Source organism: Lissotriton vulgaris, chromosome 2_1 (assembly GCF_964263255.1).
Source record: "Lissotriton vulgaris chromosome 2_1, aLisVul1.2, whole genome shotgun sequence".
NCBI classification, from domain to species: Eukaryota; Metazoa; Chordata; class Amphibia; order Caudata; family Salamandridae; genus Lissotriton; species Lissotriton vulgaris.
The window spans coordinates 1,579,984,136-1,580,007,259 of record NC_141687.1 but is presented as its reverse complement, the minus strand read 5'-3'; positions in this window follow the sequence as shown (position 1 = coordinate 1,580,007,259).

The following is a 23,124-nucleotide window of genomic DNA, read 5'->3' as shown; positions in this document are numbered from 1 at the left end:
AAAAGGTCAGTGGCAGCAGGGCAGGTAGGAGGGCCAGGGTCACCCCCAGAGCTTAGGAGGTTGGGACACCATCTCTGGACCACTTCACCAGAGTGATCGGGGCCTACGAACAGGTCCTGGGACAAAGTGGCCGGCCTGAAGAACTATTACACGAGCTCATCCTGCTGATGTGGTGTGACACCCACATGGGACAAATGGTGGACCTCATAGGCCAGCAAGTGGCGTTACTAAGGGAACAGGCCTGTATCCAAAACAACACCTCCACCCCCTCTGTTGTGCTGCAGGATAACAGTGCACCATCCTCCCCTGCGGCCACAGAGAGGGGTGAGTCCTCAGATGCCGCTGGCCATGCAGCAGGATCCCCCCGGCCAAGCGACCAAGGGGGCGTCCAAAGAAGAGCCTGAATTCTCTGGAGGCAAAGCACCAGCCAAACGCCAGTCATGGAGCCAGCCCTGATGGCAACCCTCTTCCCCACTGCATGGACTATTTGGACTGTCCTTCCCCACACTGCCTTGTGAATGGCACCTGTCTGTTGGACTGGGTCACCACATCGATGTGGTGTCTAATCAAACCATCACCACCTTCATGTAAATCTGCCGGCACACCTCACATGTCAACTTTGTAAATAAAATACCTTACACACTTCAATTGTTTCAGCTTTGTCTTTAGTGCAATATTTACAGTATTCAAAATGTCCAAATGTATCCAAAAGGTGTACAGTATGTAGGCCAGGATAATTTCAAGGCACCTAGGGAGACACAACAGAACAACAGTCACTGGTGTCAGTGTGGCATCACAGACAATACACTACACCAACTATCTACATAAGTCAACAGGCAGACAACACAATGTGTAACAAGTGTCAACAAACTGAGTCCCGTATATGTTCCCCGATGAAATGTCACTGCCACATTTCCACACACAGGTAACTTTACATGTGCCTGTCTGTACCATCCGCAGATAGCCCTTCACAACCACAGCAATCACGCCATACATAGTACAAGTTGTACCTCGTCACCCACCTTCAAGTGAAGTAGCGGGTGATGAGCTGTTGACGCATGTCAACTCCTTCCTCCTCTCCACTGTCCTCATCACTAGACTCAGGTCCTTGAGCAGGCGGGGGCCTTGAGTCCTCATTATCATCCAGGAGCAGGGGAATCCCCTTGTGAATGGCCATGTTGTGGAGCATACAGCATGCCACAAAAATCTTCTTAAAGACCTTCCTAGACGAGTATGGCAGTGCACCTCCAGTCCTGTCACTGCAGCGGAATCTTGACTTGAGCAGGCCAAAAGTCTGCTCAATGACATGACGGGTCCTGCCATGGGCCTCATAGTACTGATATCAACCGGGGTCCTGGGATTACGTAGTGGGCTCATCAGCCATGGATGGCTGGGAAATGCAGAGTCACCTGGGAATGACAAACACACATTGCAATGTTGCACAGGGAGAGGACCACAGGTCACACACACAGCACGCCATATTACTAGGCATATTCACCCACAATCCAAGCACGCTCGAGAAGCAGATTTGCCATCATGCGGGGCACAATGCTGTTCCTCCGGATGTACGAGTCATGGGCCGAGCCGGGGAATCTGGTACACACATGCAAAATGCGCATGTCTGCCAGGCACATCAACTGCACATTGATCGAGTGATAATCTTTTAGATTGCGAAAAATGTGCTCACTCGCCTGTGGTGGCACCAGACCGACATGTGTGCAATCAATGGCACCAACAACATGGGGGATGTTCCCAAGCGGATAGATGTCTCCCTTCACAATGGCCAATTCTGCTCCCCTGGGGAAATGTATGTATCTGTCCTGATAGATCATCATGGCTGCAAGAACATCCCTCAGCACCAGGCTGAACATGGGTTGAGACATCCCTGCAGCGCTGGCCACAGTCTCCTGGGCTGCCATCACTTTGTAAGTTGGTGTGAGAGCTGTTGGGTAGTGGCAACGAGGCTGCAGGTGGGGCTCCAACAGATCACAAAAGGTCTTCAGGATGGGCCTGTCGAGGCAGAATTTGCAAATGATCGCAACATCCTCCATGTCCTCCAGCAGTGTCAAGTGACATAGGGGATTAGCCCTCCTCCTAGTTGAGATGAAAATGGACACATGTCAATGACAACCATCATGAGATGGCCACAGCACATCCCGTTAAGGATGTCAGAGAAAAACAAAGACTGCCCTGGGAAATGCATAACACACCAGGTTACATGGGAGGACGTTTGAGCCACACAGAGGGCATACCTCTCCATTTACCATACACAAGTGACTCAAACAACACATAGGTCAATGTGAATGCACTCATACTAAACCCCACATTTCACATATGCACGCCTTGCAGCGAACCATCCAGCCAATGTGTGCAAAATGAACATGACTGTCTCATACTCATCTGCTGTACCTGTCACGCATCAATGCATCATATAAACTTGGCACACATCTACAACACAATGATCACAGTAGTCCGCAAACTGTCAATTGGGTGTATGGACAGATATAAAAGCACAAGTAAGTAACAACATCATACAGTGAGACAAGCACTGCCACGGTCATAAGTTGACCCACAGCACATTGATTAGTGCACACATTGTTGAGTCCACTTCAACATTCGCGCATCATCAACCATCAAATGCATAATTGACATGGCAGGGACTACTGAACAATGTACGTCACACATATCAAACCATGGCACTTGCGGGCACATGTGGATCCAATGGAGTAATGACATTGTGAGCACGATGATGTGCCCTTCACCATGTTGCCACTGCGTTCGTGTTCAACTGTTCCTGATGGACATTGCCATTGCATGCCACCCTACTCGCTGTAGCTACTGCCTGGCCCCAGCGGTGTTTCACCAGCACCACCCCTTACACAGTTGCCATAGTCATTGGCATGGAGACATGCCCAAATGGCGGTGGGTATGCTCCGCCACCCTACTTGCGGTAGCCACCGCCTTACACAAGTGCGGTAGTCATTGGCATGGAGACATGGGAAGATGGCGGTGGGCATGCTCCGCCACCCTACCCATGGTAGCTACCATCTGGCCATGACGGTGTGTCACCAACAGCACCCCTTACACAAGTGCGGTAGTCATTGGCATGGACACATGCCCAAATGGCAGTGGGAATGCTCTACCACCCTACTTGCGGTAGTGCACCAAGGGCCCCTGTGGTGCATCACCGCCATGGACCATTGTCTACAGCCAATGGGAGCGATGCCATGATGCAGTTTTGAAAATCGCGGAAGGCGTGCTCTGCCACCTCGGAGGTGGTCATTGGATGCTTTTGAAAGATGCACCATCGCGGTAGCGAACCCTGGGCCCCTGCGGTGCATCACCGCTATGGAGCATTGCCTAAAACTAATGATAGCGATGATTGCAGTGGCATGATGCATTTTTTAAAATCGTGGAAGGTGTGCTCCGCCACCGTGGAGGCAGTCATTGGATGCTTTGAACAATGCATCATTGCGGTATCACAGCCCGGGCCCCTGCGGTGCATCACCACCATGGAGCATTGCCTTTAGACAATGGGAGCGATGATTTCAGTGGCATGATGCAGTTTTGAAAATCGCAGCAATTGTTGCAGCTTGGCACCTAAGAAACGACCCCAGGGGGCTATACATCTGCGGGAGTGAGCCTCACATTTCCACTGCTCACAGAGCCTGCTGCCTGGGGCCCTCTCCTGCTGCTGCCTACAGAACCTGCTGTCTGGGACCCCCTTCTGCTGCTGCCTACAGAGCCTGCTGCCTGGGACCCTCTCCTGCTGCTGCCTACAGAGCCTGCTGCCTGGAACCCTCTCCTGCTGCTGCCTACAGAGCCTTCTGCCTGGGCCCCCTCACCACCCACAGGTGTTCCATGTACACAGGGATCGCAAGGACAGAGAAGTTCCATGCCAGTGCATTCACAAGCGAGTAGCTGGAGGTCCTGGTGGACAAGGTGCTCGCACAGTACCCAAGGCTGTATGGTTCCCCCAATGTTGTGGTAAGGCACCATAAAGGGAGGAGTTGGGCAGGGGGCGCAGACATGTAGTTGTACTGCTGCAGTATATGCTTGAAGGTGTGGGGTTGTGTTATACACTGACAAACATGCTGTCTCCAGGGCAAAGGAGTGTGTGTGTGTCAATGTCATGGTTTTCCCTGCCTGCAGATGTATGTCTGAGTGGAGTGTGTTACATTGTCAACCGTACAGAGCCGCAGGATGTTGGACTTGCAGGTGCCAGGACAGTAATTGCTCGGCTGATTGTCTCTGTGTGTCCCTGTTGTCCGACTCAGTGTGAACCCAGAGGCTATGCCCAGTGTTTGCACACCAAGACGAGATCCCATCACTGCACATACTGTGCCCTTACTCTTGTTCATTCACACTGAAATAAAAATATGCACCATCTAAGCCCTGTATAATTGCACACAACCACACTTGTGTAGATGGATATTTTGTTGGTGAGTCCATGTACCCCGATGCCACACACATTACATACACATATGTTCACAGGACATGCTCATTGAATGCTGCCCAGTCATGCACACAGTGATCCTACGCACAGACACAGGTCGATATGTGATGTACGTAGTGGCCAGACATACATAGGACTGGAGATGTGTGCAAGTTACAGAGGAGGTTCAGTACAGTCATCCTGCATGTGTGTGAGATTATCAGGGACCCTGTCCGCCCTCATAAATGCATGCAATCACATCTGCATGGCCCATGCTGAGTGGCCTTTTGAGGTGTACCCCAGTTTGGGATGGAGGGAGATTACATGTGGTAAAGAGTCTGTGCCTTGATACTGTACTGATAGATGTCGGTACATGACACTGTGTCACTGATCATTTCCCCTTCTTTTCTCCCATGCCTGCAGCTCATGGTACACCAGCATAAGGCCGTGTAGAGGGCCATTGCACAACAGGTGCGAGCCCTGGGGGTATCTAACCAACAATGCACCACTGCCACCAGAGATGGAATGACATCAGCCGGCTGACAAAGAATGTGACCGAGATGACCTTGGGGCTGCTGCCATGCACTGGGCATTTGGCACGGTGCAGCAAGCCACCACTGATGGGCCGCATCTTGGCAGTGACTCATCCTGAGCTGGATGCACAGCTGAAGGAGCATCGGCAGCAAGGCGGGGTGAGTATTTGGGGAGGGTGACTTTGGCTGGGAGCAGATGCATGTGTACAGGGCCAGTGGCAGAGGTGTCCCATGTGATGTTCGTGGGGTGGAGCTGTGCTGTGTCATGTGAGTGGCTGCTGCGATGGGTGCCAGTGTCATGAATTAGCCCAAACTGGCCTTACAAAGGTGATCCTCCCTGCTGTGGATTCCCATAGCCAGATGTGTTATTATCTACATGGTCAATCAGCATTGGGATAGTGTGGGGAATCTATTAGGGGATGAACAGCAGTGTCCACTATCTAAGTGTGACTACATGTATACCTACTTTCCATGCACCATGATCGTTGAGGCCCACACATCTGACAATAATGTGCCCCAGAGTACCACTAGGTGTTTGGTATTTGCTACTTGCCATTGTGGACTGTCATGTCCTAATAGGTGTGTGTGTTCCCACATCATGTCCCTAGGTGTGGGCAGAGCAAAATGTGTGTCTACTACACTTCATCCACGGGCAGAGTGTTGTGCTGTGTGGCCTTAACATGGCTCAGTCATGGCAGATATTCAGGGCTACAGGCACTGTTGTGGTCTATGTAGTGTGTTGCTGCAATGTAATTGCAGGGTGTGGTGGTCACCATGTTGATTTGGGCATCTCCTGTACTGCATTGATTGAATTGCTTTGCCCTGCTGATGACACTAACACAACACTGCATCTCTCTCTCATGCAGAATTGCCAGTGGACACAGAGGAACTGGAGCCGGAAACCAGTGGTGGGGACAGTAGCACTACAGCTGCACCGGAGCCCAGTGAAACAGAGCTCACCAGCGCATCTGAGGGGGACCAGAGTATGTAGGAAGAATCCCTGCCTGAGACACAAAGTACTACATCATCTGATACCAGCAGGCACAGGGAATGGGGACTCTGCATAATCTTCTACCACACAGTGGCCAGTGGCCAGCCTCCCATCCACTTCCTCTGGTGCTGCTTGTGTCCGTGTCTGTAAGAGGGGATGAGTAGGATTCACACCTGGCACAGTTGAGCCTGCACCTGTCCCCCTGCTGCCCTCAGTACTGAGTCTGTAGCGCTCCTGCACCAGCTTTGTGTGTGCCAGACAGCCCTGCTTAAGGCCTTCAGTGACCATGACAAAAAATTAGGCCAGGTGGTTGCCTACATGGAGGGCATACACTCTGACGTGGGTGGGCTACACCGCACAGTCCAGGCTTTGTCATCCACAGTGGCGTCTGCCCTTCAACAGGCACATTAACCCATTCCTGATCCATTGCCTTTGTCCACCCCCCAGCCAGTGGCCACATCGGATGATAGTGACTGCGGTTCCCATGCGTCGCAGTCACGATACAGCACAAGAATCACCTAGCAAAAACAAACCAAGCGGGCCCACCCACAGACACCATCCTCACAGAAGAGCAGAGCCTCCCAAGAATGCAAAGACAAGAGCCCGTCAGGCGTTAGGCGTGCAGTGTCTATGCCCACTGAGGAGGTGTTGTATGGCAAGGGTACACCTAGGAAGGGCTAAGGGCCACATTCCCCTGCCACATCAACTCCAATTTCAAGCCCATTAAAGCAGGTGAAGGAGGCCACTGTAGGGGCTACCCCTGGCAAACAGGCAAAGGAGGGCACTGCAGTGCCTACCCCTGGCAAACAGGCAAAGGAGTGCACTGTAGGGGGGACACCTGGCAAACAGGCAAAGGAGGGCACTGTAGGGGGGACAACTGGCAAACAGGGGAAGGAGGGCACTGTAGGGGGTAAACCTGGCAAACAGGGGATGGTGGTCCAGAGGCGCAGCCAGACAAAGCGTTCTGCAGGATCCAGCTTGTCACCAGAGGGAGTGCCAGTGTCTGCACCTGATGCAGGTCTGTTGGTGTGTGTTCCTTGTTGTGTTATCACCAGTTCCAATTGACCCCAGTACAGGGAAGCCATTTTGAATTCCCAAGAAGTGGAAAGGCACCCCTCAAACCTCTCCCACACACACTGTGTCACAGGTCTGCATGAATCCACCTCCACGTGCAACTACACCACCTGGTCCAAACAGCCCTCCAGCTTGCCAAGCCACTAATAGCCCTCCTTCACCTGTGCCTCTCTCTACCCAGTCAAGTGGTCCTGCTGTCCCCGAAACACAGCCGGCTCCAAGTCAGCCCGACAGTCAAGAGTGAGTGGTAGTCCCCCTCATACACCGGTCTCTCATACAGGAGTGCTAGTCCTGCCCATTGTTTACCACCTGGGTGTGCTGCTGGCCATGGCAGGGTACAGTCAAACACACCAACTGTGCAGCTTCTCATATCCTGACTCTGCACTTTACCATGCCCACTGACCTTCCTGTTCTGGCCTTGCCTGTGTAGCTTCTCTTCTCCTGACTGCACTTTGTCACGCCCACTGGCCTTCCTCTTCTGGCCTTGCCTGCGCAGCTTTTTATGTCCTGACTCTGCACTTTGCCATGCCCAGTGACCTTCCTGTTCTGGCCTTGCCTGTGCAGCTTCTCGTGTCCTGACTCTGTGCTTTGCCATGCCCACAGGCCTTATCATTCACTGCTGTTCTGGTCTTGACTGTGCGGCTGCTCATGTCCTGACTCTGCACTTGGCCATGCCCACTGGCCTTGTCATTCACTGCTATTCTGGCCTTGCCTGTGCAGCTTCTCATGTCCTGACTCTGCACTTTGCCATGCCCAATGACCTTCCTGTTGTGGCCTTGCCTGTGCAGCTTCTCAAGTCCTGACTCTGCACTTTACCATGTCCACCGACCTTCCTGTTCTGGGCTTGCCTGTGCAGCTTCTCATGTCCTGACTCTGCACTTTGCCATGCCCACTGGCCTTATCATTCACTGCTGTTCTGGCCTTCCCTGTGCAGCTTCTCATGTACTCACTCTGTACTTTGCCATGCCCACTGGCCCTGTTGCTCTGCTCTGTCGGAGTCTCCCCTGTGCAGCCTCTCATGTACTTGCTGTGTCGCCTGGCATAGCCACTGGCCCTGTTGCTCTGCTGTGTTGGAGTCTCCCCTGTGCGGCCTCTCATGTATTTGCTGGGCCACCTGGCATGGACACTGGCTCTGTTGCTCCGCTGTGTTGTACTCTCACCTGTGCCCTGGACACTGGCCCTGTTGCTCTGCTGTGTTGGAGTCTCCCCTGTGCAGCCTCTCATGTACTTGCTGTGCCACCTGGCATGGACACTGGCCCTGTTGCTCTGCTGTGCTGTACTCTCAACTGTGCCCTGGACACTGGCCCTGTTGCTCTGCTGTGTTGTACTCTTACCTGTGCCCTGGACACTGGCCCTGTTGCTCTGCTGTGTTGTACTCTCACCTGTGCCATGGACACTGGCCCTGTTTCTCTGCTGTGTTGTACTCTCACCTGTGCCATGGACACTGGCCCTGTTGCTCTACTGTGTTGTACTCTCACCTGTGCCATGGACACTGGCCATGGTGCTCTGCTGTGTTGTACTCTCACCTGTACCCTGAACACTAGCCCTGTTGCTCTGCTGTGTTGTACTCTCACCTGTGCCCTGGACAATGGGCCTGTTGCTCTGCTGTGCTGTATTCTCCACTGTGCCATGGACACTGGCCCTGTTGCTCTGCTGTGTTGGAGTCTCCCCTGTGCAGCCTTGCATATACTTGGTGTGCCACCTGGCATGGACACCGGCCCTGTTGCTCTGCTGTGTTGTACTCTCACCTGTGCCCTGGACACTGGCCCTGTTGCTCTGCTGTGTTGTACTCTCACCTGTGCCCTGGACACTGGCCCTGTTGCTCTGCTGTGTTGTACTCTCACCAGTGCCATGGACACTGGCCCTGTTGTTCTTCTGTGCTGTACTCTCACCTGTTCAAGTAGTGGGTCTAAAGGTACTCTAGAACCATCCCTTCTTAGGCACTCAGATATTTGTCTCTATATCGTGAAGAAGACTTCCACTCTATAGTTCAATTAATTCATTGATCATTTTATTTTGTAATCATTTGATATGTTTTAATCCTTTTCTTTTGTCATTTACATGTTTGTTGGCATTTTTATCATATCAAAACATTGCCATCTTGGTATATCCAATGCATTTCGGGCATGCAGTAATATGCCCTTCATCAGGGAGCAACAGCACTGTCAAAAATAATAACGTTTTATCAGAAATGAGGTAAACATTATGCGGTGCATAAACATTAAAATTGTGGTAAACCGCGATTTGAAAAGAAAAGGTTTTTAGGTGAAATGAGTGAATTTAACAAATGTGATAACCTAAAATGCATGCAATGTGCTTAGGTGGTAAGCCAAGGTATGAGTGATAAATGTACATATGGACTCACATGTCTGGGTTTTCAATATTGAGGAAAACCTGTGAAGATAACAAATGAGAGAACAATGTCCCTGATGAAGGGCATATTACTGCATGCCCGAAATGCATTGGATATACCAAGATGGCAATGTTTTGATATGATAAAAATGCCAACAAACATGTAAATGACAAAAGAAAAGGATTAAAACATATCAAATGATTACAAAATAAAATGATCAATGAATTAATTGAACTATAGAGTGGAAGTCTTCTTCACGATATGGAGACAAATATCTGAGTGCCTAAGAAGGGATGGTTCTAGAGTACCTTTAGACCCACTACTTGAGCAGTATATTGAACGCCGTTGGACCCTCGGCGCTACCTTCTAGTGCACCAACTAAATTAAGGAACCAGATAAAACTAGTATAAACTGGGCAGTGCATTCATCCCATTTGAATCAATTTATGTGTCTACAGTGTCCTGTGGATGAATAGCACGCAACCAACATAATCAATATCAACCTTCACGATGAGCAACTATGAAGAAATTTCAAAGAGCACAGAGGCCAGAGCCTCAACTTTTGCATTTGAAACTAAAGATGCAGATCAAATTTACTCTTTAATCAGGGAAGAACTCACCCAGGAAACCACAGGACGGTCGAAAGAGCAAAATATTAAACAACTACTATACTTATCCAAAAGGAGAACTAATCAACAATTACATGCCAGTACCCTCATCAGATACCATCGGAACTTACGCATATCACGTGGACTCAGAATTGCACTCAAACCATCCCTATGTAAACATTCCAAAAAGTTTCAGGAGCGCTGGTACGAGATTCTTAACAAATGTTCTTTGGACCTAATTCTTTTAATAATACAAGAATTATCTACCATCTTAGAGGAACTGTCTATAGAAATTGAGGAAACTAAAACTGAGCTATCCAAGATGATGTCGGAGGATGAATTAACAACTACTCTAAATGATATCAAGAGTCAAATAGATCGACATCACAAAGAAATAAATGAGCGAAAAATTCGGAAATTTAGAAGAGATACTCTAGATTATCGTCTAGGTGAAGTATATACGTGGGCAGAAGTATATGCGCAAAAACGTAGAAATCGCCCATATAATTCTAATATCGAAACATCCTCATCAGACAGTGACACTAGCCAAAGATCACGTAAGACACAACCCGCAGCTACTACCCAAGATAAACCAACTGCTGAAGAGCCGACTACCAGCAAAGTTACTGAAACTAGTCCTTTTTTAGACCAGGGTCAAGCACAAAAAGGAGACCCAGGAGAGGGTCAGGCAAAGGACAAAGAAAGGGATCCACCGAACACAAGAAGTACAACCATGACCTCCAAAGAGAAGGAGAAGGAGAAGAAAACCAAAAAGAATCAACCACTAAACACTTAGTTATCAACATCAGTGACCATCACTTCAGCCCCTATGAATTGGGACTACTACAAAAAGGAACATCGTTCATACCGACCACTACAACTGACAATTTGGAACTTGAAGTTAGTTTTTTTTAAACTAATGCGAAAACTCAAGTTGCGACATTTCTTTGACAACATACTACCGGAAAGACCACCACAAGAAAAAGACCAACTAGCAGGGTTAAGACCACATAGTACCTTTCAAGCTCCAACCAGTCATAAGACTCTGGATCTGTTTGAAAATCTAGTAAAACAGGATATAAAGAAAATCAAACACGTAAAACCAAAAAACAGAAACATTACACAGAAGGATCTAGATACCTTGCATAAATTGGCCAATAATGACAAAGTAACATACACTAAAGCTGACAAAGGTGGCACCATCGTCATCATGAACACAGAAATGTATAATCAAAAAGTCAAAGAGCATATCTCAGATGATAAGACATATTGCAAATTGGATAGAAATCCCACTTTGGAATACGCAAAAACATTAAAGAATATCATTGAAGGCTCATTACAACAAGGTATCATTCTAGAAAGAACAAAGAACTTCTTACTGACTTCTGATCCAAAAAGCCCCACACTACGAATGCAACCCAAGATACACAAGAACATCAATGACCCGCCAATGCGACCAATCGTATCCACAAGAGGAAGCTTGCATGAACCAGTCGGTCAATTGATTGACCGATATCTTCAACCCATAGTCCAGTCAATGCGTACTTATGTCAAAGATACATCTCAATTCTTACAAATTCTTGAACAACTCCAGTTGGATCCAACAGAAAAAGTAATACTATGTACAGCTGATGTTTGTAGCTTATATACGAGCATCCCCCATGACATGGGCATAGAAGCGATGGAAGCAGCCCTTTTGAACTCAGAATTAGATCATGATTTTCAAACCTTCTTGATGGAACTAATGTATTTCATTTTATACCACAGCTATTTCAAAGTAGAAGAAACATGGTACCAACAACTGTCAGGCATGGCTATGGGCAATTCAGCAGCCCCTGTGTAGGCTAACATTTTTATGCAGTGGTATGAAAACCAGCACATACTCTCTAATAATGAATGGACCAAAAACTTGAAACTATTGATCAGATACATTGATGACTACTTTATCGTATGGACAAACACACAAGAGAAATTACAGATGGAACTTACTAAATTCAATGAACATGATCAAAGAATACAACTAACATGGGTTATGTCAGATACGTCTGTTAATTTTCTGGATGTGAAAGTAACTATAACAACTGAGGGATTTGAAACCGATCTATATGTTAAAACAACAGACCGAAACAATATGTTGTTATTTTCAAGTTTTCATCAACCCAACCTAATCAAAAACCTACCATTCTCACAGATGGCCAGAGTTAAACGAATCACTTCGGATAAAAACACACTCAACATCAGGCTTGATGAAATGGCAAATAAATTCACGTCCAGAGGTTACCCACAATCTCTAGTAGATGAATCTAAAAAGAGGATTGATCAAATTGCAAGAAGTCATTTACTAACCAGCAAAAACAACCCTGAACAGACAAGAACAGTTGTAGTATCTAAATACTCCACTGTGAGTAAGAAGTACAAACAGGCGATAATGAAACATTGGACAATCCTCAATATGGAACCGGACTTTAAACAATCTTTTAGAGAACCTCCGATATTTGCATTTACTAGATCTAAGAACCTAGGAGAAATTCTACAACAGAAATCTTTGGATAACACATCATTTGCTGGAACTAAACCCTGTTTAAACTGCGGTAATTGTAATAGTGTGATTCGAGGTAATACAATCAGCCATCCCTCTAAAGGTTACCCAATAAAACTGAGAGTGAATGCCACCTGTGAATCAAGCAACTTGATTTATGGAATCAGATGCCCATGTGGCAAGATTTACGTGGGTAAAACCGAGAGACGCATAAAAGTGCGGCTAACTGAACACAGATCCAACATACGTTTAAAGAACACCAAATCAGCTTTATCGTTGCATTTCACAGAAGAAAGTCACAATGTGTCGCAAATCAAATTCATAATCCTGGAAACAGTCCAAAAAATTGAGGGTAGAAATAACAACAAACACTTGCTGATGAGAGAGAACTATTGGATACAAAAACTGTCTACCCAGAAACCAATGGGGCTCAATGAAAGAATAGAATTTGCATGCTATCTATAAATCTGTATTAATTGCTCGTAATTGACTGCATCTTGTGGATACTGTGTGTTGTTCACATACTCAATAGACACTCACATTCACATATAATTAAAATTTTCCATGGCCGACACTTATGGCTGATAATACTAATCCTCACAGTATTACCGTGAACCTGGTTGGTTCGAATCCCGATTTTTCCACCGTATTTTTTTCAAGGTAACCTTTTTATTGAATGCTCGTGTTATTTTTCACAACATCATCGTTAACCGAGGTATATATATTTTTTGTTCTGGCCAGAACATTAGAATAACGTGCACATTTAGCTTGCACGCGACCATAAACGAAGCTTCCGTGTGGCAGTCTTTTTTCTCTCCATGTGACGCGTCATTGGTCACATGACCGCAACACTCGCTTAAAACTAACCAAACACGGCTGATCCATGTACCAGCTCGTATCTTCGAGAGGACCCGTGTGGAATCGGCATTCCCCCGAATCTAAGGTCAGTAACAGAGACGAGTGTCTCTAATAGCGCGAACCTAATACTAAATGCGGACACGTTTTGTAGACGCTAGAACATTGTTCTCTCATTTGTTATCTTCACAGGTTTTCCTCAATATTGAAAACCCAGACATGTGAGTCCATATGTACATTTATCACTCATACCTTGGCTTCCCACCTAAGCACATTGCATGCATTTTAGGTTATCACATTTGTTAAATTCACTCATTTCACCTAAAAACCTTTTCTTTTCAAATCGCGGTTTACCACAATTTTAATGTTTATGCACCGCATAATGTTTACCTCATTTCTGATAAAACGTTATTATTTTTGACAGTGCTGTTGCTCCCTGATGAAGGGCATATTACTGCATGCCCGAAATGCATTGGATATACCAAGATGGCAATGTTTTGATATGATAAAAATGCCAACAAACATGTAAATGACAAAAGAAAAGGATTAAAACATATCAAATGATTACAAAATAAAATGATCAATGAATTAATTGAACTATAGAGTGGAAGTCTTCTTCACGATATGGAGACAAATATCTGAGTGCCTAAGAAGGGATGGTTCTAGAGTACCTTTAGACCCACTACTTGAGCAGTATATTGAACGCCGTTGGACCCTCGGCGCTACCTTCTAGTGCACCAACTAAATTAAGGAACCAGATAAAACTAGTATAAACTGGGCAGTGCATTCATCCCACTTGAATCAATTTAAGTACTCTCACCTGTGCCATGGACACTGGCCCTGTTGCTCTGCTGTGTTGTACTCTCACCTGTGCCATGGACCAGCCTTCCTGTTTAGAGTTTGCCTGTGCAGAATATCTTCTACTGTCACATCTATGCAGTATGTGAATAAAGACAGTTACTCCTGTTGTCTGTTTGTTTTGTCAGTGTCCTTGCTAATTAAAGTTCTTTTGGTGTGTGCATTTGGTTTCCTGTGCCCCATGCTCTATGTGTCACTTAAACATTGCCAAGCTCTTTGGCCGCAACACATTTTTAAACAGGGGTGACAGGGTCTTCAGTCCATTCAGATACTGATACTAGTGTTATCTGTGATGGATATTTTACCTGTCATGCAATTCTCTTTTTAGTGGTTTGCTTCTGTTAGCTACATTGTTTACATGTCAGGTTGGGGGACACTGCCAGCACAGGGTGTGATGCTGTGCTGTGCATGCAGGCTGAAGAATGTCATGATGTATGTGTGTTATTTCTTTATGTGTGCCTAGCTATGTATGTGTATGGTCATCTTATGTTGGGTGTGTGAGGGCATTAAATCCAACAACATGGATTCCCAGGGTTACCTTTCTGTCATCCTGCCTTATTCAATTGCATCACAGACTGTACCATTACCTCCTCCCTCTCTCTAGGAACAGCACAGCAAGTTTTGTAAAGACGCATCTTATGTTGGCCCTTAGTTCTGGTCTCATGGCCTACATGAGATATGTGCTCTTGGGTAGTCAAGAGGTGTGCAGTGTGAAGGGTGTGACCCTGTAGGGGCGTGGATGTGTGTGTGTCCCTGGATTGTGAAAGACACACATGTGTCACCCAGGAGTTGTGTGCCTGTTGTTTGGATTGTTCTGCCCTGTGGATATGGTTATATGCACATGTGTGAGTTGTCTGTTGTGCACTGTGCAGTGTGTTGGTATGTCCATGCTGTTCTGTTTGACTCCTCCTTGTTGTTTTAGTCACGTATGTATGTGCAAAGTGTGTGGCTTGCACATAACTGTTGTGTTTGTTTGATCATCCATGTGTTTTTAGGGTGTTTGTGTAGACTGTGCAGCCCTGCTGCTCCACACTGCAATTGTGGTTGTATTTCTCATGCATTTCAGGCACATGGTGCCTTTTATCCTCCTGTATGGCATGGTGTATTTGGTGTAATGCCATCCCCTATGTGTGCCACTTATGCCTACCCATTTTGGGTCTGCACTCCCTCTATTTGTGTATGGTACCCCCTTACATGTCTACTACTGACATGCAAGTCAGTTAAGTTTGATGTCAGCTGTCCCCTTGGTTTACATGTGTGTGTGCGCCTCCCCATCACTTCATTTGTGACACTGTGCTTTGTGGTGCAGTTCTTGGGCCAAGAGTGATGTTCCACTCTGGACATTGCCCCAATGGTTTATGTGTGATGTTCTTGTGCTATTAATCAGTGAGGACTGCTCATGTGCACTTCAGCTGTGTGTGCTGGACCTCTTCCTTAACGGTCGCTCCCCCACGCTCCCTGGATCCAGCTCGTGATCCTCACTATAGCGCCCACATCTGAAGCACATTGTTGCTCATAATCGCCTTGCAGTTTCTGGTATTGTAGCATTATTTAATTAATAGCGCTTTGAGCATTATTTAATTAATAGCGCTTTGAGATCGTATTATTATTTATTTATTTAATCGCACTATGGGATCGCAGCATTATTTATTTGATTGCGCTCTCACCCGGATACTCTGAAATAGCGCGCTGTTAATCTTTGTGCATTCCCTGTGATTACAAGTACTGTACTGTGCCCTGTTTCGCTTGTTGTTGTGCTTTCCCCTGGCCCGCCTCCCCGCTACCGCCTCCCAGCTGACCCTCCCACCCGCGAATAGAGGGCTCACCACCTCCCCTGCATTACTGTGACCGCCTGGACCTCTTCCTTAACGGTCGCTCCCCCACGCTCCCTGGATCCAGCTCGTGATCCTCACTATAGCGCCCACAGCTGAAGCACATTGTTGCTCATAATCGCCTTGCAGTTTCTGGTATCGTAGCATTATTTAATTAATAGCGCTTTGAGCATTATTTAACTAATAGCGCTTTGAGATCGTATTATTATTTATTTATTTAATCGCGCTCTGGGATCGCAGCATTATTTATTTGATTGCGCTCTCACCCAGATACTCTGAAATAGCGCGCTGTTAATCTTTGTGCATTCCCTGTGATTACAAGTACTGTACTGTGCCCTGTTTCGCTTTCTATTTCGCCCACCATCTTGTTGTTGTGCTTTCCCCTGGCCCGCCTCCCCGCTACCGCCTCCCAGCTGACCCTCCCACGCTCCGCCCCCTCCAATACCCATTTAAGACAGATGACTCAACGCGCAGCGTCCACGCGCAGCGGTCGGCCGAAGTTGTGCCAAAGGTAAGCCCGTCTATGCCTGTCCGCGCCTGGACCGCGCCAAGCGCCAGACCCCCTGGCCCCCGCCGTACCCAGCCCACTAGAGTCACATATGATGCCGCAACTCTCCTCGCCCTCAACCCCGGACGCGCACCACAATGCTGCGAAGCCACCCCAGGACGTACCCACGGCCCATTCGCCTACCTCTCCTGCAAGTTCAACTGCTTCAGGACCCTCACCAAATCAACTTCCTCCACACACAGCTCCGACTCTAACCGCCTGAAGTGCATCCTGCTCAACACCCGCTCCGTCCACAGCAACGGAACTCTGGGACCTACTCGACACTGCGTCACCGGACATCGCCTTCCTTACAGAAACATGGATGAACACATCATCAGCACCCGACATCGCCATAGCCATACCGGACGCTTACAAGATTACCCGTAAAGACCGCACCAATCAAACAGGAGGAGGCATCACCATCATCCATAAGAACACCATCAAAATCACGACCAGCTCCGATGATAATCTTGCAACCGCCGAACATCTCCACTTTCAAATCCACACCGACCCTAGGACCACACTTAGAGGCACCCTCATCTACAGGCCTCCAGGTACCCGCAGTCAATTCAGCGATGACATCACCGACTTCGTCAGCCCACATGCCCTCGCCTCCGAGAACTACATTCTTTTAGGAGACTTCAACTACCACCTTGAAAACAAACACGACAGCAACACCGCCACCCTTCTGGACAACCTGGCCAATCTCGGACTCAAACAACTTGTTGACACCCTCACCCATGTAGCCGGACACAAGCTCAACCCTATCTTCACCTCCTGCAAGCACATCTCCTTCGATCGCACCACAGCTCTCCACTGGACGGACCACAGCTGTGTTCACTTCAGCTACAAAACCACCCTGACCCACAACTGCCCACAACCTATTCCTCTGAGAAACTGGAACAAAATCACCTCCGACCAACTCCTCACTTCACTCAACCAAAACCCTCCCACCCTCTCATTGGACCCAAACCAAGCGGCCACCAATCTCAAGCAATGGATCACCCACAGTGCTGACGAATTAGCACCCCTGAAAAAACACCAGATCAAATCAGCCAGCAAAAAGGCTCCCTGGTTCAATGATGACCTTAAAAAATCCAAGAAGCTATGCCGCACCCTGGAGAAAACATGGAGAAAAAACCCAACCACCGACAACATGTCCACCCTCAAGGCAGCCACCCGCAAACACCACCAACTGATTCGATCCACCAAGAAATCAGCATTCAAGGATCGTCTCGACAACAACACTCACAACAGCAAGGAACTTTTCAACACCGTCAAAGAATTCACCAACCCCACCGCAGCATCTAACGACATCACTCCCTCCCAAGACCTCTGCGATGCGTTATCCTCCTTCTTCTACAACAAAATTGCCGACATCCACAACAGCTTCGAGAATACTCCCAGCGTTCAACCCTCCCCACCCCCCTCAGATCCTACTCCGCCAACTAACAACCTTACCGCCTGGAACCCAATCACCACTGAAGACACCATCCGCCTAATGAACTCCATCCACTCTGGCTCGCCAACTGACCCCTGCCCCCACCACATCTTCAACAAAGCGGACTCCATCATCGCACCCCATCTCCGTGATGTCATCAACTGCTCGTTCAACTCTGCCACCTTTCCAGAAAGCTGGAAACACGCCAAACTCAGCGCCCTTCTGAAGAAACCCACAGCAGACCCCTCTGAACTTAAAAACTACCGACCCATATCCCTCCTCCCATTCCCGGCCAAAGTCATCGAGAAAGTCGTCAACAACCAGCTCGCCGCCTTCCTTGAATCCAACAACTCCCTCGATCCATCTCAATCCGGGTTTCGAGCCAAACACAGCACCGAAACCACCCTCATTGCAGCGACTGACGACATCCGAACACTACTGGACAACAGTCAAACAGTGGCCCTCATTCTACTCGACCTCTCCGCCGCTTTCGACACAGACTGCCACAGCACCCTTATACAACGCCTCAGCAACATCGGAATACAAGGAAAAGCCTTGGACTGGATCACCTCATTCCTCGCTGGGAGAACTCAAAGAGTCCGACTTCCCTCATTCAACTCTGAGGCCACTGAAGTCATCTGTGGAGTACCACAAGTATCTTCACTCAGTCCCACCCTCTTCAATTTTTACATGAGTCCACTTGCCTCCATCGCGCGTCAACACAACCTTAACATCATCTCTTACGCCGACGACACCCAGCTAATCCTTTCCCTCACCAAAGACCCTAACACCGCCAAAACCAATCTTCACGAAGGCATGAAAGAAGTAGCTGAATGGATGAAACATAGCTGCCTAAAACTCAACTCAGACAAAACGGAGGTGCTCATCCTAGGATCTTCCCCCTCTGCCTGGGACGACTCTTGGTGGCCTTCCGCTCTGGGCACAGCACCCACACCCACAGACCATGCACGTAACCTTGGCTTCATCCTAGACTCCTCTCTCGATGTCCAGACAAGTCAACGCAGTCTCATCCTCCTGCTTCAACGTACTTCGCATTCTCAAAAAGATCTTCCGTTGGATCCCCCTCGAGACAAGAAAGACTGTCACCCACGCACTGGTCACGAGTGGACTGGATTATGGTAAGACACTATACGCCGGAATCACAGCAAAATTACCGAAAAAACTCCAATGTATCCAAAACGCCTCAGCGAGACATCCCTCGCCAAGATCACATTACCGGACACCTAAAAGACCTCCACTGGCTTCCCGTCAACAAAAGAATTACATTCCGCCTTCTCACCCACGCACACAAGGCCCTCTACAATCTAGGACCCGAATGCCTCAACACTCGACTGTCCTTCTACAAACCCACCCGCCAACTAAGATCGTCCAATCAAGCCCTCGCCGCTGTACCGCGCATCCGAAAATCCACCATGGGTGGCAGATCCTTCTCCTTCCTTGCTGCCAAGACATGGAACTCACTCCCCACTCACCTCCGCCTTACTCAAAACCACATCTCCTTCAGAAAAGATCTTAAAACCTGGCTATTCGTCAAATAATGAACCCCTTACCCAAGCGCCTTGAGACCCTCTGGGTGAGCAGTGCGCTATACAAATACCTGAACTTGAACTTGAACTTGAACTCTGGTCAAGATGGTTCTGCTCTTGTATCCCAGAGTGGTGCATCTGTTGTTGTTGTGTTGGATGTATGTGTGTTGGCTGTGGTAATGCTTCACTTCCTGGGTGTGCTGTTGTGTTTGTGCTGTGCTGATTTGTGGTGTGTGTGTTGATGTTGTGTCAGTCATGTTTGTGTGTGAGTGTTCTGCTTGGTGTGCACACACTGCTTATTGTGCATACAGTGCTGTGTGTATGTGGCATTGCCTGATGTGCATCCCTTGATGTCCTGTAGTGTTTGTTCAGTTTTGATTTCATGTGCATCTGTGGTTGGTTTCATGTGGCAGTGTAGTTCTGTGACGGTGCACTACTTGTGTGATTTGTGGTATGTTGAGTGTGTTTTGTTCCTGAGTGATGGGGTTGGTCACTCCTGTTGTGTCTGTGCTCCCATTGCATTTCCACAGTTTTGCTGACAGGGTATGTCTGTTTCTGATGGGGTTCTGTGTGTTTCTGTAGTGTTTGCGTGTTGCTTATGGGCAGGCATCTGTTCAGGCATCCCTGTGTGTGTGTTATGTTTGTGGCTACACCCAGGGTGTGTGTTTGTTTGTGTGTGCATGTACTGGCAAGTATTTGCAGCCTGCAGTGAGTGTGGGACTGATGTTGTGTGTCCCTTGTCAGCCACTCCTGCAGTGGCTGTCTCCCTGGTTGTTTGTTGTGTGGTGCAGGGTGTGGATTGTGCTTGCTTGTTGCTGTGCTTGTTGCTTGTTGCTGTGCATGGGGGTGCACAGGATGGGCACCTGGCCTGTGAAATGATGGGGTGTGTTGATGTGTGGTTGGGGTTGGTGTGTCCCTCCTGTCCTTGTGCCCTGCCCATGGTTTGGACTGACCCAGCCTTCTGCAATGTGTGCATGTGTTGACCGCTGCGGTGATGGGACCGGGACGTTGCTGCAAGTTCGCAGTCGATGTGTGTCCAGGATGCAGTGGGGTAACTTTGTGGCAGGTGGGTCATGTGTGGGTGCCCTTGTGGATGTGTTGTTGCCCCCAGCAGGGTGTCTGTTGTGGAATTGGACCCTGTGTCAGCCTGTGTGTTGTGTCTTGTATTTGTGTAGTTGCATACCTGCGGCGACGTCCGCGGCAGCCCATTAGATGATAGTGCTGTATACCACCGGATACACATGTAGGGCTGGGTCCATGGCGGTCATGACCGGATGGTGTGGACCGGGTCTCTGCTATCGCGCTCCGCTGTTGAGTTTCCGCCGTCTCTGGCTTGGCAGTGTCTCCGCTGCTGTGCATCTGCCTGTTTGGGCCATCCTAATTGGGTAGTGGGGCGGTCGTCATACCGCATGGCGGAAAGTCTCCATTGGCTCCCACCGCCGCCGTAGCTGGCGCACTTTGATGGCGGTGCGAATCGCTTCGCGGTGGACAGGATTTGACCTATGTTTTTGCTATACTAATATACTAATATGGCGGACGTGTTTCCCGCTGCTAGCAGGCGGAAAAAGGTGTTTTTCCGTCCCAACACCGCAGTGGTGCCAGCACCCACCATCCTAATGGACCCCCAAGTGTGTGCAGTGCGTGGGCATTTACAATGTATTTCCATAGATGTTTAAATGAGAGTGGTGAAAAAGGAAAGGATCCCTTGGCGGACAACACTTTAATACAATCATATGCTATCTTGCATACACCATGTTAAGCCCATGTATTAGCAATGGTCTCTAATACTTGCAGTACACAAACAGAGATTTTTTTTTTTTAAATCACGTATTTATTTTATGGTAAAAAACACGTCATAAATATTACATTTCATAAAAACGACACATTATAATTTCTTTAAAAACATACACAATATCATCACCACAATGTTCCTCTGAAGTTTGTAATTCTATTACTCACACACTGTTTTTCAAACAGCAACTTATTATCATACTGTATCCACTACAAACAGAGGGGAAAGAAAGAATGGAGAGACAGACACAGACGTTTCAATTTGTCATAGTAATAGCACATCAAAGAACCCAAAGTTTAAGAAAGGCTAATTCTGGAACCGCCTAATTAATCTGGTCTGCAGGATAGACTTGGTCACTTGATTATGCAGATTTAGGCGTCGACACGTTTCGATGGATTTTCACTGTAATATACCATCTTTGTCAAGACAGAATTATAGGTCTCTCCAATATAAGGGCACTGGATGGTTGCCACTTTAAAACACTTCCTTTTTGAATGGTCTTTTTTTGTATTTCACTTCATCCTATGTTATTAAAGTGTGTAGACATCCTCTTTGTGCGTTATTTCTTTTTATCCTGTAGTTTTTCTGTATGACAGACCCTTCACTGCCTGTGATCTCCCTTCGTGTTTTTTTAAAAACAACTTACCAGTTTGATCTTTTCTTGATCATGGGAGGGCGGGGCATTGCACCAACAGTTCGAATTGACTCCAGCTCCTGGAAATGCTGCCCTGACTATCTCATCCAATAAAACTTTCGCAATAGCATCCCCGGATTTCGACTTCTGTCCGTTACTATGGTTCGTAGAGTGTTTTTGGAACAATCTCATCCACACCGAAAGCGTCTGCAGCGCAAACCGTCTGCCACCGAAAAACTGCTAAATGAGAGTGGTGACAAATGAGTCGGCTGCTTTCTTAAATGTTTAAGTACTAGTATTCTGTAGCCATGAGGGATGGTTTGGCATAAGATTTAGAGACATATTCATGAAATACTTTATTGTTGTTGTAGAATGGCTACAAATCCAGGAGAACTGGCTTCCTCTGCTAGTTCAGTTATTTTATTCAGTTTTAATATTTTCCCGAAATTGCAGTTGACAACTCATATATGTCTTTCTTTTGGCTTTCATTTGGCTTTCATTACACTCTCAGTTTGAGCTACCTATCAGGTGATTTTGTAGAGGTTGTCTTCTGAAAGTTGTGAAGTTTTCAATTGTCCACCATAGCAGCTTCAACTTCATTGACATTATCTGGGTCTAATCATATCTTGTCTGCTAAATATGATATCCAAAATGGTAAACAATGTTTACCACGAAAAGCTTTCCCTGCAGGGAAGTACAACGCAGTTGTTACAACAACTGCATTGTAACCATGCATGCCATTACTCCGCAAGTAGGAACAATGACTTGCAGATGGGGCAGAAGGTGTTGTATTTAAATTCCAGGCCCTTCCCTACTGTCTGCACAGACTAGAGTTGGAATAGTAAATTATACTGTTCCAACATCTAGTGCTCCCCCTCCCCAAGTCATTCGTACTACTTACGGGGTAATGGTATGTGTGGCTACAACAAAGTCGTTGTAACGACCATGTTGTAATTCCCTGCAGGGAAAAATAAAGCGTGACAGTAATTCACATTTTTTGCAAAGTGGTGCCAGTCCACTGCAATGCATTACTCTAAGTAAAGGGATGAGTCATATTTGATATTGATATATGAAAGCGCTATGAAC